This window comes from Meriones unguiculatus, chromosome 12, assembly GCF_030254825.1.
Source record: "Meriones unguiculatus strain TT.TT164.6M chromosome 12, Bangor_MerUng_6.1, whole genome shotgun sequence".
Lineage (NCBI taxonomy): Eukaryota > Metazoa > Chordata > Mammalia > Rodentia > Muridae > Meriones > Meriones unguiculatus.
The window spans coordinates 65,168,686-65,181,072 of record NC_083360.1 but is presented as its reverse complement, the minus strand read 5'-3'; the positions used below and the strand labels follow the sequence as shown (position 1 = coordinate 65,181,072).

At 42.7% G+C, this 12,387-nt stretch overlaps 1 protein-coding gene and 1 pseudogene across 3 annotated transcripts in view; one reads left to right on the top strand and one right to left on the bottom strand.

Annotated features, from left to right (window-relative positions):
* The window catches only part of Adamtsl1 (ADAMTS like 1), a 904,412-nt gene that overhangs the window by 603,082 nt on the left and 288,943 nt on the right, over positions 1-12,387 (bottom strand). The gene's annotated exons all lie outside the window — the stretch shown is intronic.
* On the top strand, positions 11,846-12,299 carry LOC110561653 (nucleoside diphosphate kinase B-like; annotated as a pseudogene).

The window sequence follows — 12,387 nt, the reverse complement described above, 5'->3', positions numbered from 1 at the left end:
AGGGGGGCCTGCAGAGACTGATGAATCAACCAAGGACCATGCATGGAGACCTTGTGCTCAGATGTAGCTCAGAGGCAGCTCAGTAGCCATGTGGGTTTCCTAGTAAGGGGGGCAGGGCAGTCATTGGCATGAACTTGGTTGCCTGCTGTTTGATCACCTCCCCCTGGTGAGATGGCCTAAGTAGGCCACAGAGAAAGAGGATCCTGACAGTCCTGATGAGACCTCATAGGGTAGGGTCAGATAGTAGGGAAGGGAACATCCCCTATCAGTGCACTAGGGGAGAGGCATAGTGGGAGAAGAAGGAGGGAGGGTGGGAGAGGAAGTTCATGAGAGAGGGGGCTATATATAGATGGGATACAAAGTGAATAAATTGTAAATGATAATAATAATAATGAAAAAATAAACCCACAAACATTCTACCACTGATGGTCTTAATAGCAGCAACTGATTAATCAGTCCTATTAGCTCTGCCTTTGGCTACCTTCTGCACAGACGATCCCAATCCCACACAGGTGTAAGCCAGACATCTCCACTCCATTACCATAGCTGTCACAGTATTTTCCTACTAATCCACTTTCATCCTTCATTAAATGACATTCAACCATCTAAAACCTCATGCTATGCCTAGGTGCCTTAATGACATTATTCATGGCTATTTATGCTTTCCCACAGAGTGGCATTAAAATCCGTCATATTCTCTGCTTCAACTAAACTAGGATTAATAATAGAACTAGCCAATAGTCAATCCCACCTTGCTTTTTTCACATCTGCCCATGTGCTTGTTTTAAAGAATTTTTAAATGATGTGAGTATGTGTAAATTTGTGCAGGGGCTATGCAGACATATTTGTGTCTTTGTGTGGGTTTGTGCATACAAGCGTACTTCCCCACAAATGTCAGAGGAGGAATCCAGATCCCCTGAAGCTAGAGTTAAAAGTGATTGTGAGCTGCCAGACGAGGATGCTGAGAACTAAATGTGGGGAAAGCAGCGAGCACTTTTCAGCACTGAACCATCTCTCCAAAAGTGTGCTAATTTTAAAGCTGTACAGTTTATCTGTTCACAATCCATTTCTCACAATATCTGGAACTAGCTGACCTAGGCAGAACTATAGCATTCGGTATTTCCCATTAACAACTGGAAGTTGAGACTTTAATGGGACACCATTCCAAATGCTCAATTTTCATATGCTGCATAGAGTATGCAAAATTGTCTTTTAATGTTTTTAGAACAACCCCAATTTCTCCCACTAAGTGACGTAAATGTGAAACAACACCTTTTAAGAATAACAGTCGAATGCCTGGATACTGATAGAATCTTTATAGAGCTCTTAATCTCAGACAACATTACTCTCATAAATACTTCTCAAATAGCTACAGCTAGGATTCTCTCCAACTCACTGCCGTCTACCATAAGCACCCCCTGAAACTACCTCAAGTATTCAACTGTCTAGCTCAGCATCACAGCAAATAACAGAGTGACTGAACTTTTAATTCTTACTTGAGTCTTTTCTTGCTGCATCTGGCAGGTTAAGGATGTGTTGGCGTTGCTTAAATGTGTCTCATAATAAAATGTTACCTACTTTATATACACAACTTTAGCATTCAAGAAGAAGTGCATTTGAGAAGGTCTGAGTAGTAGGTTGAAGAGAAGTTGGTCAAAGAGAAGTTTCTACTGCAAAAGTCAGGATTAATGCTAACTGGAAAGTCACAGTTGATGGAGAAGACATAGGACACCTAAGACAATGTGGCCAAAGACATGAGTGGGATGAAATAAGAAGTGGGGGGAGGGGACTCCTGCAGACGCCGTGAAGAAGAAAGATGGAGTGTCTAGGACCTTGAGTTAGATGATGCACAGCTGGTTAGCCACCACCATGGGATCTGAATCCAGGAGTGTCTGAGTCCAAAGATGAGGCTCGTGCTCAGCACCCTCAACTGCCAAGGAATCTGAACTGCATCTTTCATGACGGCTTCTTATAGACAAAATCATGTTTGGGGAACATTAATGATCTTAATCTCTGTTACACAGTACTTGAGATGTAGGAGCCATATAAAAATAGGCAGAGTGTATCGCGGCCGCTGAAAATATCCACGATGTCATTCTAGCGGGGTCATCCTGAGGCTGCGGGCCGTTCAGCCTGCTCCTAGGCGAGATCCCACAAGCGGAAGAAAGGCAGCTTATTTTGCTGAACACTTTGGGCGTGCGCACAGTAGGGACATGCTGTCCACACAATTGCTCGTTTACATTAAAAGGCAGAGGGTGCCCTGTTGTACAACTTCTCTTCAAATATTAGCTTCCCAATGGAAATTTCTAGTCCTGGCATTTTGAAGGCAATTATTAGGGAGTACTTTTGCCCTCTCTCCCATTAATAACCATTGTATGATTTGATTTTTTTTACTTCCCTCAATACTGACTGATCTTGTCTCCCATTTTTCAACAACCCCAACCAGCCTCTCGCTGCAGGCGGGACCCATACTCAGTCAGTGCTATCAGAGTTCCAAGATATACTTTCAAGATGGATTCACTGAGACTTTGGCGACATTCTCGACCGAAGTTATCAGGCACAAAGGAGTCTCACATTCACTGTCAACAGTATAAAGTGGGACCACTTTTAACGTAAATTATAGGGTCCCGTTTACACTTATTCTCTATTTCTATTTCCTAAATTCAAAACTACATGGGAAGATCCTGAAGATTGTAATTACCAAGCAATTCCCGGGCACATCCATTTAAGAATTTTTAAGGAAAACAGTGTGGAAGCTGTTCCTATGGATGGAACTTGCCAGCGTCTCCCACACCCGTGACTTTAAATCAGAATTTTAGATGAAAAGCATATCGCATCTTGAGCAATAGAACAGTCAGGAGGGTAACTCTCCGGGGAAGAGGGCTGAAATTCTTCATCTGGCCACGAGAGGGCGGGAGAGTGCGAGCAATGACGTTTCACCGCCTTTTCTCCTAAATCTGGTGTACCCTGACTAGAAAAGGATAAATGGAAGAGTGGGTCGAGATTGTGATGGATTTTATCAAGCTAATTGCGTAAGGGTATATGAAAGATACTGTTTATAATAGAAATATTATTAACAGGAAGAATCCTGGTTTCCTGGGGTTGTGAAATCTTTCCAAACGCAAACAAAATACCCAGCTGATTATTTACAGTTAAAAAATGATGTTTCAGTTGTATGGCTTGGCAGTAAATTAAATCTTTGTACCTCGGGGGCAATTTATATTAACTTACTGAATAAAAAAAACATATTGTAGATGGACAGAATTACAGTGGTTTGTTTGTTTTTGGTTTGGGATATTCTTTCTTCTAAAGCGCTCAAAGGGTTCAGCCACAAACTATACACAAAAGATGCCACACTGTTTCTCAAAGCCCCAAAGCAATGCATGTCAACAATGGGGCATGAGACATGAGTGAAGTAAGAGAGTAAAAACCAAAGTGCAGATAGCGGCGTAAGTGTGGATACTGACATGGTGCAAATCCCGGCTCTCCCCACAAGATGCCCACTGACGAGCGCTGTCATAGTCCCGAGGTACTAAACAGATGTGCTGTATCAGGTCGTACCCATCGCGTGTGTGGTGATTTATCATAATTGGTGGCGATCCCTGGGGCTGTAAACGCGCAGGCAGCGCCGTCATCCATACCCCCATGGCTGGCTGTGCACGACCCTCTTTCTAACGGTCCTCGTCTATTCTGGAAATCTCTAAGACTGTAACATCAAAGGACACATCATGCTATCTTTTTTTTTCTTTTTAAATCTAGATCTGCTTTCACTTGCAGACACAATGCATACAAGCCTGGAAGCTTCTGAAGCGGTCCTTGAAACTCAAAAAAAGACATATATACTCTAGGCAAGCTGTCCTCTGAGAGGCTCCACCCAGCCACGTGTGGAAACACATTCTGAGACTCACAGCCAAACTTTGGGTGGAGCTCGGGGAGCCTTGTGGAACAGTGGAGGGAGGGGGGATATAAGGACCCTGAGGGAACAGGGGCTCAACAAGAAGACCAGCAGAGCCAACTAACCTGGGCCCAGGGAGACTGAGGCACCAACCAAGGACCATGTATGGACTGGATGGACCTTGGGCCACCACACATTTGTATGGGATGGGCAACTCCATCTTCATGTAGGTCTCCTAGTAAGGGGAGTAGGGGCTGTATCTGACTAGGACGCTGTTGCCTGCTTTTCGATCACTTTCCTTCTGGTGGGGCTGCCTTGCCAGACCACTGCAGAGGAGATTGCACTCAGTCCTGATGTGACTGGTTGTGCTGGGATGGGTAGATGGGAGGAGCTTTCTGAAAGGTGGGGAGGAGAGCCGGGGAAGGGGGGAAGATGGAGGGAGGGTGGGACGGAGAGGAGAGGATGGAGGGGGCTACGATTGGGATGTAAAATGAATAAATAAATAAATTAATTAATTAAAAAAAGAAAAATAGCACAAAACAAATATCTAAACAAACAAAAGCAAAAACAAACAATCAAAAACCCTGGATTTTTTTTTTGTGTGTTGGCCAACTACACTTGGATATAGGGCCTGGGTATACCAAGGAAGATTGTCTGTTCCAGTTGTAGGATATTTAACACATGAATATATGATATAAGGGTATTTTCACTCTGTGGATGAGCAGTTACCACATTAATCATATGCATTCCCATGATGGATGAAGGAAGGAACCTCTGTGGTTTTCCATGACAGAGGTGTATATCTGTTGCATTTTGCACCTATAATGGAAAGATGGTGGTGAAAAAGCACATACTCTTTCATTGTTAAATCTCATGGCATTATGGACAAGAAGCCTGTTAGAAGACTTTTGAAATGAGGTGTGGGGAATCAGGAAAGCCTTGTCTAGCTGCTTTGAGAGGTACTTATCAGTGGTTTTCAGGTAGAGTTCATGGTGCTTGGGCTACTGTGTGCCTTTCTGTTCCTGAGGAACCAAGACACTCTCTCATTCAGTGAAGCATTCAGGCTGCCCGTGTTTCTCTGTGCTCCCTAGAAGTCATCAAAGCACGTAGAACGTTTGCTGGACAATTGTTGTTAAACATTAATCTGTATCCCTATAGGGCTTGCATACATTATTGCATCCTGGCAACTACCGCTATACTGATCCCGTCAAGCGCCACTGTATTCTGGTTCTGTAGGGGTATAAAAAGACTCATTGCTTGCAATAAACTTGTCACAGCCTCAGTCTTGCTGGGATCCGGACCACCCCCAAGAGACATATATTATGTTCTGGGTAACTGATGAACACTACAGTGTCAACAGTATCGATTGCTCGGATAGCAATACCCTTTGCACTCTCCAAAAGGTTAAACATGACCAATGTGTAGGGTTTGTTTTTTGTTTTTTTTTTTTTTCTTCTTCATAGTCTCCTGAAAAGATATCAAAGCTTAATTGGGTTTACAAGCTTCTGAAATAAGTTAGTACAATAAAGTTAACCACGGCCACATGGTTACACAGTGAAGTCAACTGTTGCTTCATGACTAAGCATTGAAGCCAGCAGGCAGGCTCGCAGCTTCTCATCTCTTTAAGGAACGTACAAAAAATGTGACAGAACATACCCCAAGTTTGAAAGAAACTGCAAGCAAATATTTCCCATCCTGTGGCAGAGTTTGTCTCTGTGCCTCTTGGGAAGGAGCAGCCTGTGAAGTGAGAAGTACAGGCTGTCTCACCCACAAACACTTGGGGGATGTCTGGGGATACAGCTAGGCACAGCAGTGTGTTGGTCTTATCACCAGAGTACCACTCACAGATCCTGGGTGAGCTGTCAGACTCCGGAGAATTTAATTTGAACAGCAGCCATCATTATGGGGTGGGAGGTAGCAAAGCCATTGCCATTAGAATCAGAAGAGGCAAAAATGGAAGACTTAGGGCAGCAGTTTTAGGAATGGTAAGCTGGAAAAGGGTACCAAGCCTCGTGAACGTACTTTTGAACAATATAGGAGTGATTAATAAATGCTAAAAAGAGGAAGTGCCGAAAGCAGATTTCCGAAGACAGAAAAAACAAACAAACAAAAAACCTCCAGAGACATTAGCAAAGCCATTGAATAGTCTTCAGCCTGGCCTTTTGTGTTTTTTATGGCCTCTGGTTTTTGTGGTTTCAAAAGCTGTGGTAAGGTGAAGGGTCATGAATACCAAACACCCCTTAAATAAGACCCAGGGCCACCCTGCCTTCAGTAGAGAGCTGGGAAACTCCAAGAGAGTGGTCAGCCTCCTCTTTATTCTTGCTACTTGCAATTATGTGGCATTCTTTATGACCATTAGAGGCAATAAGATACATATTATATGCGTGACTATATTATGTATGTTCTATAATATAATGCGTATAAAATGTGGCAGCTCAAAACATATGGAGGAAATAAATACATTAAGATATGCCTCCTCGGGAGGAAATGGTGGTGTTTCTACAGCAGAAAACTGGAAAGACCTATCTCCAATTCTATTCAGTCCTTGGAAAATTCCTACCCACATCATCAAGAAGAACAATCTTAATAGGACATGTAGATAACATCTAATTTGATAAGTGAAGATAAAGGCACACCCCCCCCATACGCCTTCTTCCCAGGAACCCAGTAAAATCTGAAAAATGTTTAGAATTCTTTAAATAATAACGGATCAATAATGATTCCTTAGGGCGTGTGTGTGTCCATACTCAGGAGAATCTGAGTTTGGTGTACAGAGCTATTACATTAATTTTGAAATATTTCTATGAATCTATAACTGTTTCATAATCTAATGCTTATTTTAAGATATCACAGGAAATCTGTCATTCAGTCTCCAATAGAACACATTTGACACATTGATAGAATACTGGGGATGTAGGGTTAAGATTGAGGGGAATCTTTGTTCCGAGTCATTCAGGCAGCTAATTTTAAGGATTGCTGAGTCAAGTGGATAACACACGCACGCACGTATTTTTATGTATTCCTAAAACTGGTTAGCTGAATGTCCATCTAGCTACTCATTGCTCAGTAAAATGGTAATGAGATGAGAACAATTTCTAGTCTCAAGGAGAACCAGGGATATATTCTAGAGCTAGGCAAAGCAAATTCAGTTCTCACCTGGACACTCTTCTTATTAGCACGCACACTAATTCAGTTCTAACACTGCGCCTTTGTCTATGAAATGGGGCTCGAGGTGTGATGAAGAACATTTGGGCCGTATCTGTAAGAACAGATGCTCAAAAAAGTGTCATTTTCCCTTTTCAACTACTTCTCTTCTCAGCAGCTGCTGTCTGCATGGAAGTCTCCCAGGGCTTACCCTGAAACATATTCCCAGCACTTCCCTTGCCAGCATAGTTTTCTCCTAGGCTTCCTTATCTTCATAGATGGCGCCTTTAGCCCACCGTGTACTCAGGTGTTTTTGCCATACATGTGAGTGTCGGCCATGATCCCATCCTTTGTCTCCTGCTTATCTGTGCATCCCTTCGTTACACCCTCTTTATCTGCGAAGTCATTCATAAGTATGTTCACTCCCGCTGCCTTGATGCCTTCTGCTAAGTGCTCTCCACACATATCCAAAAGCCACATAGTTTTGCTTTTTTGTTTTTCTTGTCCTGTAGGCTTCCTCTCCCTGGCATTTTTCAGGGGACAGATTTCAAGCATGAGTCAGGGCAGGTTACTTCCATTCTTAAGACATTTCAATGCTGAATCATAACTAGGAATAACAGCAAACCCCACCATATCACGCCAGCTCTCTGGCTACCTCAACACCACAGGATTCTTTTGGGCCCTCAGCAGAGGAGCCATTGCTGTAGATAGAATGGTACATGTGTCCTTCTCACTGTCCACATCACAGCCCAAGGCTGGTTAAGACCTTAGGAGATCGATGGCGGCTCTCTGTCTTCATCCTTCCCAAAGAAGTTTTTCATTTTGCATCTCACTTTTGCTACTAGCCTTACAATTGTGAAAGCCCCTGGAAGGAAAGGACAAAGGTTCCTTATTCACAGATAAAGCTCTAGAACAGGTAAAGAGCTTGCTCTGGGCTACACTGAGTGCTTCTAAAGACCTCCAGAAGAGAAGAAGATCCATTCTATTTAAAACACATATTGATATGCTGAAATAGGAAAGTGAGATATTCTCTATAACCAAAGTAATTTTTCTATCACTTACTACTGTACAATTGAGCTGGATGCTATTTCTCTAAATAAAGATGCCAGAAAACATTAGGGTAATAATACCACTGCTCTCATGGATATTTAGAAAGACAGATGATTTTGGTGACCCAGACATTTCCTTTATCAAAATGATTCAAAGTAGAGATAGAGGGAATATGAATGAGTCAAACTATAGAGGCCTAACTTCAGATATTCATTCACTCAATCCATTAATCCACTTACTCACTCAATCAATAAACAGATATTGATTGAAATTTAACAATGACCCAGTGCTTTGCTGGATCCTACCCATAAACACACACACATGCATACATATATGTGTATATATGTGTGTGTGTGTGTGTGTGTGTGTGTGTGTGTGTGTATGTATCAGCTTAGGAAAAAATCAAATTTGTCAGAAGACGTAAGTTTAATAAAGAAATAATTCAGGCTCGGAGCCATGGGTATGAGAGGACAGAAACAGAAATAACAGCCAGAGAAGTAGGAGGTAAGTGAAAACTGCTATTCTAAAAGACAGATAAAACAGGATCAGATGAATGGGGAGGAGGTCCTCCCTATCAGTGGACTTGGAAAGGGGCACGGTGGAGATGAGGGAGGGAGGGAGGGACTGGGAGGGAATGAGGGATCGGGACACGGCTGGGATACAGAGTTAATAAAATGTAACTGATAAAAAAAATTCTGTTTATCTGTCAAAAAATAAATAAATAAATAAATAAATAAAAGACAGATACACAAAGGCTTCCAAGTGGGCTATTGGCTTTATACTTCAGAGGTCAATGTTGATGCTAAAAATGAGAGTTCGGGTTGAATGGCCAGGGTAAACACAGGACAGGAATATAATTAAGGGAGGAGGGGGAGGGTAGAAATGGAAGCAGCCAGAATAGGGCACACTTGAGTGGTCTTGTTTCTAAGGAATAGTAAGGAGAATGAGCCAGTCCATACAGTCCATGACTTCCAAGGTCTTCTCCAAAGGGAGTAGGAGTGAAATGACTGGAGTTTGAAAAATATATATACTATGGAAGGAGAGCTGGTCTGAGGCATCAGAAACCTCTGCCCAGTCTGGTAAGGAGCTTAAGAAAGGAAGTGGTATATTAAGCAAATTGTTGCTTAAACAGAATTGATAAATGTTGTCTGGGTTAGAATATAGAAAAAATCCCCCAGGGAAAGGGAATGTTAGGCCCAAATAGGTATTCCAGATTAGCAACTTTCAGCCTTTCAACTCTCGTTTGCTGTAAAATGTATTCTCAGTTACTTGACGAAGAATAATGGAATATTAATATCCGATGCCTAAAAGTGTATGGCATAAAGCTACCATGAATCAGACACCCCTCTATTGAATTCCAGTTTTAGTCATAACAGTGGAAGCAAAGGCGGGGGTAAAGCGTCTATGTTTGAGTCGCTGTGTTATCTTTCCAATCTTCGGGCAGTGTCTGATATGTACACGGCCTGGCACATTTCAGGATAGGTCTGAACAAGGCTGGAGGAAGGCAGGTTTCACGCTGCATCTTCTCTCCAGCCTCGCTCATGCATTCCACCATGCACTGAGCATGTATTGTGTGCCAGGGCCTCTTCTGTCTGTTTGCTTGTTGAGACTTTACATTCCAGCCAGGCAAGGGTACTTTCCCCAAGCATGACATTACTTTGGCCTCTAGCCAGGGGCCTCCACCCTTCCCTTTTTCAGCTTCCAACTGTCATTCTGTTCTCAACTGCAGAATTCTCTGGAACTTTTGGCCTCCTCCACATAGATCAGGCAACATAGTGAAATGAGAAACTGTATACAGTGTATGGCTAAAGTATCCCAGGTGTTTGGAGTAGAAAGCAGATAGTGGCTCTGGAAATGGAGAGCAGTTAGTGGGTAGCAAGGAGCCCAGGAAGAGTCTAAAAGTATGCCCATGCCTCTGGCTTCTTCCTGTGTGCAATGGCCTTTGCTTTCCTGGAAAGTAGTCAATTAATTAATGGGAAGGAAAATGTCTATGTTACTTATTAGTGCTTCTCTGGAGAAAAAAAATGTGTGGAATGCTTGTTGAATGAGTGGGAAAATGCTGGAAGTACAGACAGATCAATTTATAATTTCAGGGCTGGAAGGGACCGCTGTAGATTTTTTAATATCCTGTGTTCTTTCAGCGTCATGTAGGCCAAAAGTCACCAAGTTCAGGTCACAAAATCTCCAATGGGATACAAATTTTCTTTGGGCAACAAACTTTTATAAAAGGTTATTCCTGTGAGAGGTTCAGTGGGCAAAAAGCTGGTAACACCAGTCAAAGCCTGATGACAAAACTTTGATCTCAAAACCCACACTGGAAAGGTAAACCCAACTTTTGAAAGTTATTCTCTGATTTCAACATGGGCCTTGGCATGTGTACCCCGCTACATATACACCCCCCTCCCATACACACACGCATGTACACAGACACACAAATGCACACACACAGATAACAACAGCAGCAACAACAATTAATAACAATAAGCTAAAAGGAAGTTATTACTTATGTTGGTCTGAAACCCGTCTCCTTTCAGATTTCTCTTCAGGCACGTGGGATGGGGGGGGCCTTTGAAACAAACACAAAGCCAGTATCGTATCTCAGCTTCTCATCTTTTAGTTCTTTATTAAAATTATGCCTTTGTGAACTTCTCCTCTATGTCATAAATGGTCTCCAATTCACCCTTCAGCAGTAGTTCATACAAATCAGTGCTCCAGCTTTCTGGTGCTTTCCTTTAGCCTAAAGTAATAGCTACTTGACTTGCAATTGTCTTCAATGGCTCTAACTAGAGTGAAGGGTGGTGCTTTGGGGATGGTCTGACCTGCACTGATACAAAACTGTCTGTGAGAAGAAGTCATGTTTTCTTCCTCACATAAGCTGTGAAGGGTCTGTTCTCTATCCTCTGCCTATATAGGTGGGATGCCTTACAGTGCCTGTGGTTAAATGCTTAGTTGCTACTACCATGGAAACCTGTAAAATGAAGTGTATGTCAAGGAGACGGGGAGAATGAAAAAAGAAAAGTTAGAACAATCTGAGATGGTGGAAGGGAACCCAGTGATCCAGAATAAAATAAAATGATAAAACAGAACGAACTAAAACGATGAATTGTCACAGATAGAACATGTTTGAGACTACGTGGCAGGAACTGAGTAACCAGGGGAAAATTACAGCCACAAGTTGAAGGTTCTGAATCTTAGTACTTTCATATGCAAATAAGAATAACAAACACATTGTAGAACTGAATTTTTAATAATATTCCCATTTATTCTTAAGTACTTGATTAGAATTTAGGAGTAGAACTTATGGTTTGTATGAAAAATTGACCCAAGCAGGACAGAAGGATATAGCCTTTGCCCTAGTCAGACTTGAGGATGTATGAAGGAGGGAAGTAAATCAAAAGAAGGGGCTGTCCTCTCTTTCCTGCTCTTCCTTAGGCAGGTACCCTAAACAGAGGCTATTGCATGGATAAGCACTACCCAAAGCCCTTGTAGTAAGAGCTTGATTTTCAGGATGTAGTGGTGTTGAAAGGGATGGAAGCTTTAATCTGTGTGGCCAAGTGGAAGGGAGTTAATTGACAGAGTGCCTTTGAAGGACACCTGGGGCCTTTCCTTTCTGCCTTTACCCCTGTTTCCCTGAGGTAAGCTATGTCTGCTGCCCTGTGCTCAACTTATGGTGTACTGTCTGATCATAGGCCAAAATCCAATAGGACCACTCTTTGCTCCCACCAACACTAGTCAACCCACACCAGCTTTTAGACCATGGCCAACCTTGAGCACACTTTCATTGCCATCAACGAACATGGTGATCAGCATGACTTGGTGGGTGAAATCATCAAGTACTTTGAACAAAACGGTTCTGCCTGCTGGGCATGCAGTTCCTTTGGGCTTCCGAAGAACACCTGAAACAGCACTACATTGACTTGAAAGACCATCCTTTCCCACCAAGGCTGGTTAAATACATGAGCTCAGGGCCTGTGGTGCTCAAGGTCTGGGAGGACCCACCGTGGTGAAGATAGGCTAAGTGATGCAGGGGAAAACCAACCCAGTCGATTCTAAGCCAGGCACCATGTGAGGGAGCGTCTGCCTTAAAGTTTGCAGGAACATCATTCATGGCAGTGACTCAGTGGAAAGTTCTGAGAAAGAGATCAGCCTATGGGTTAAACCTGAATAACTGATTGACTACAAGTCTTGTGCCCATGACAGGGGTCAATGAATAGAGGTGGATAAAATGGGGTCTTTTTCACCATTAGTGATGGATTCCTGGACACAGCTCTTTATTCCATGGAGTGGATCTTTTCTAA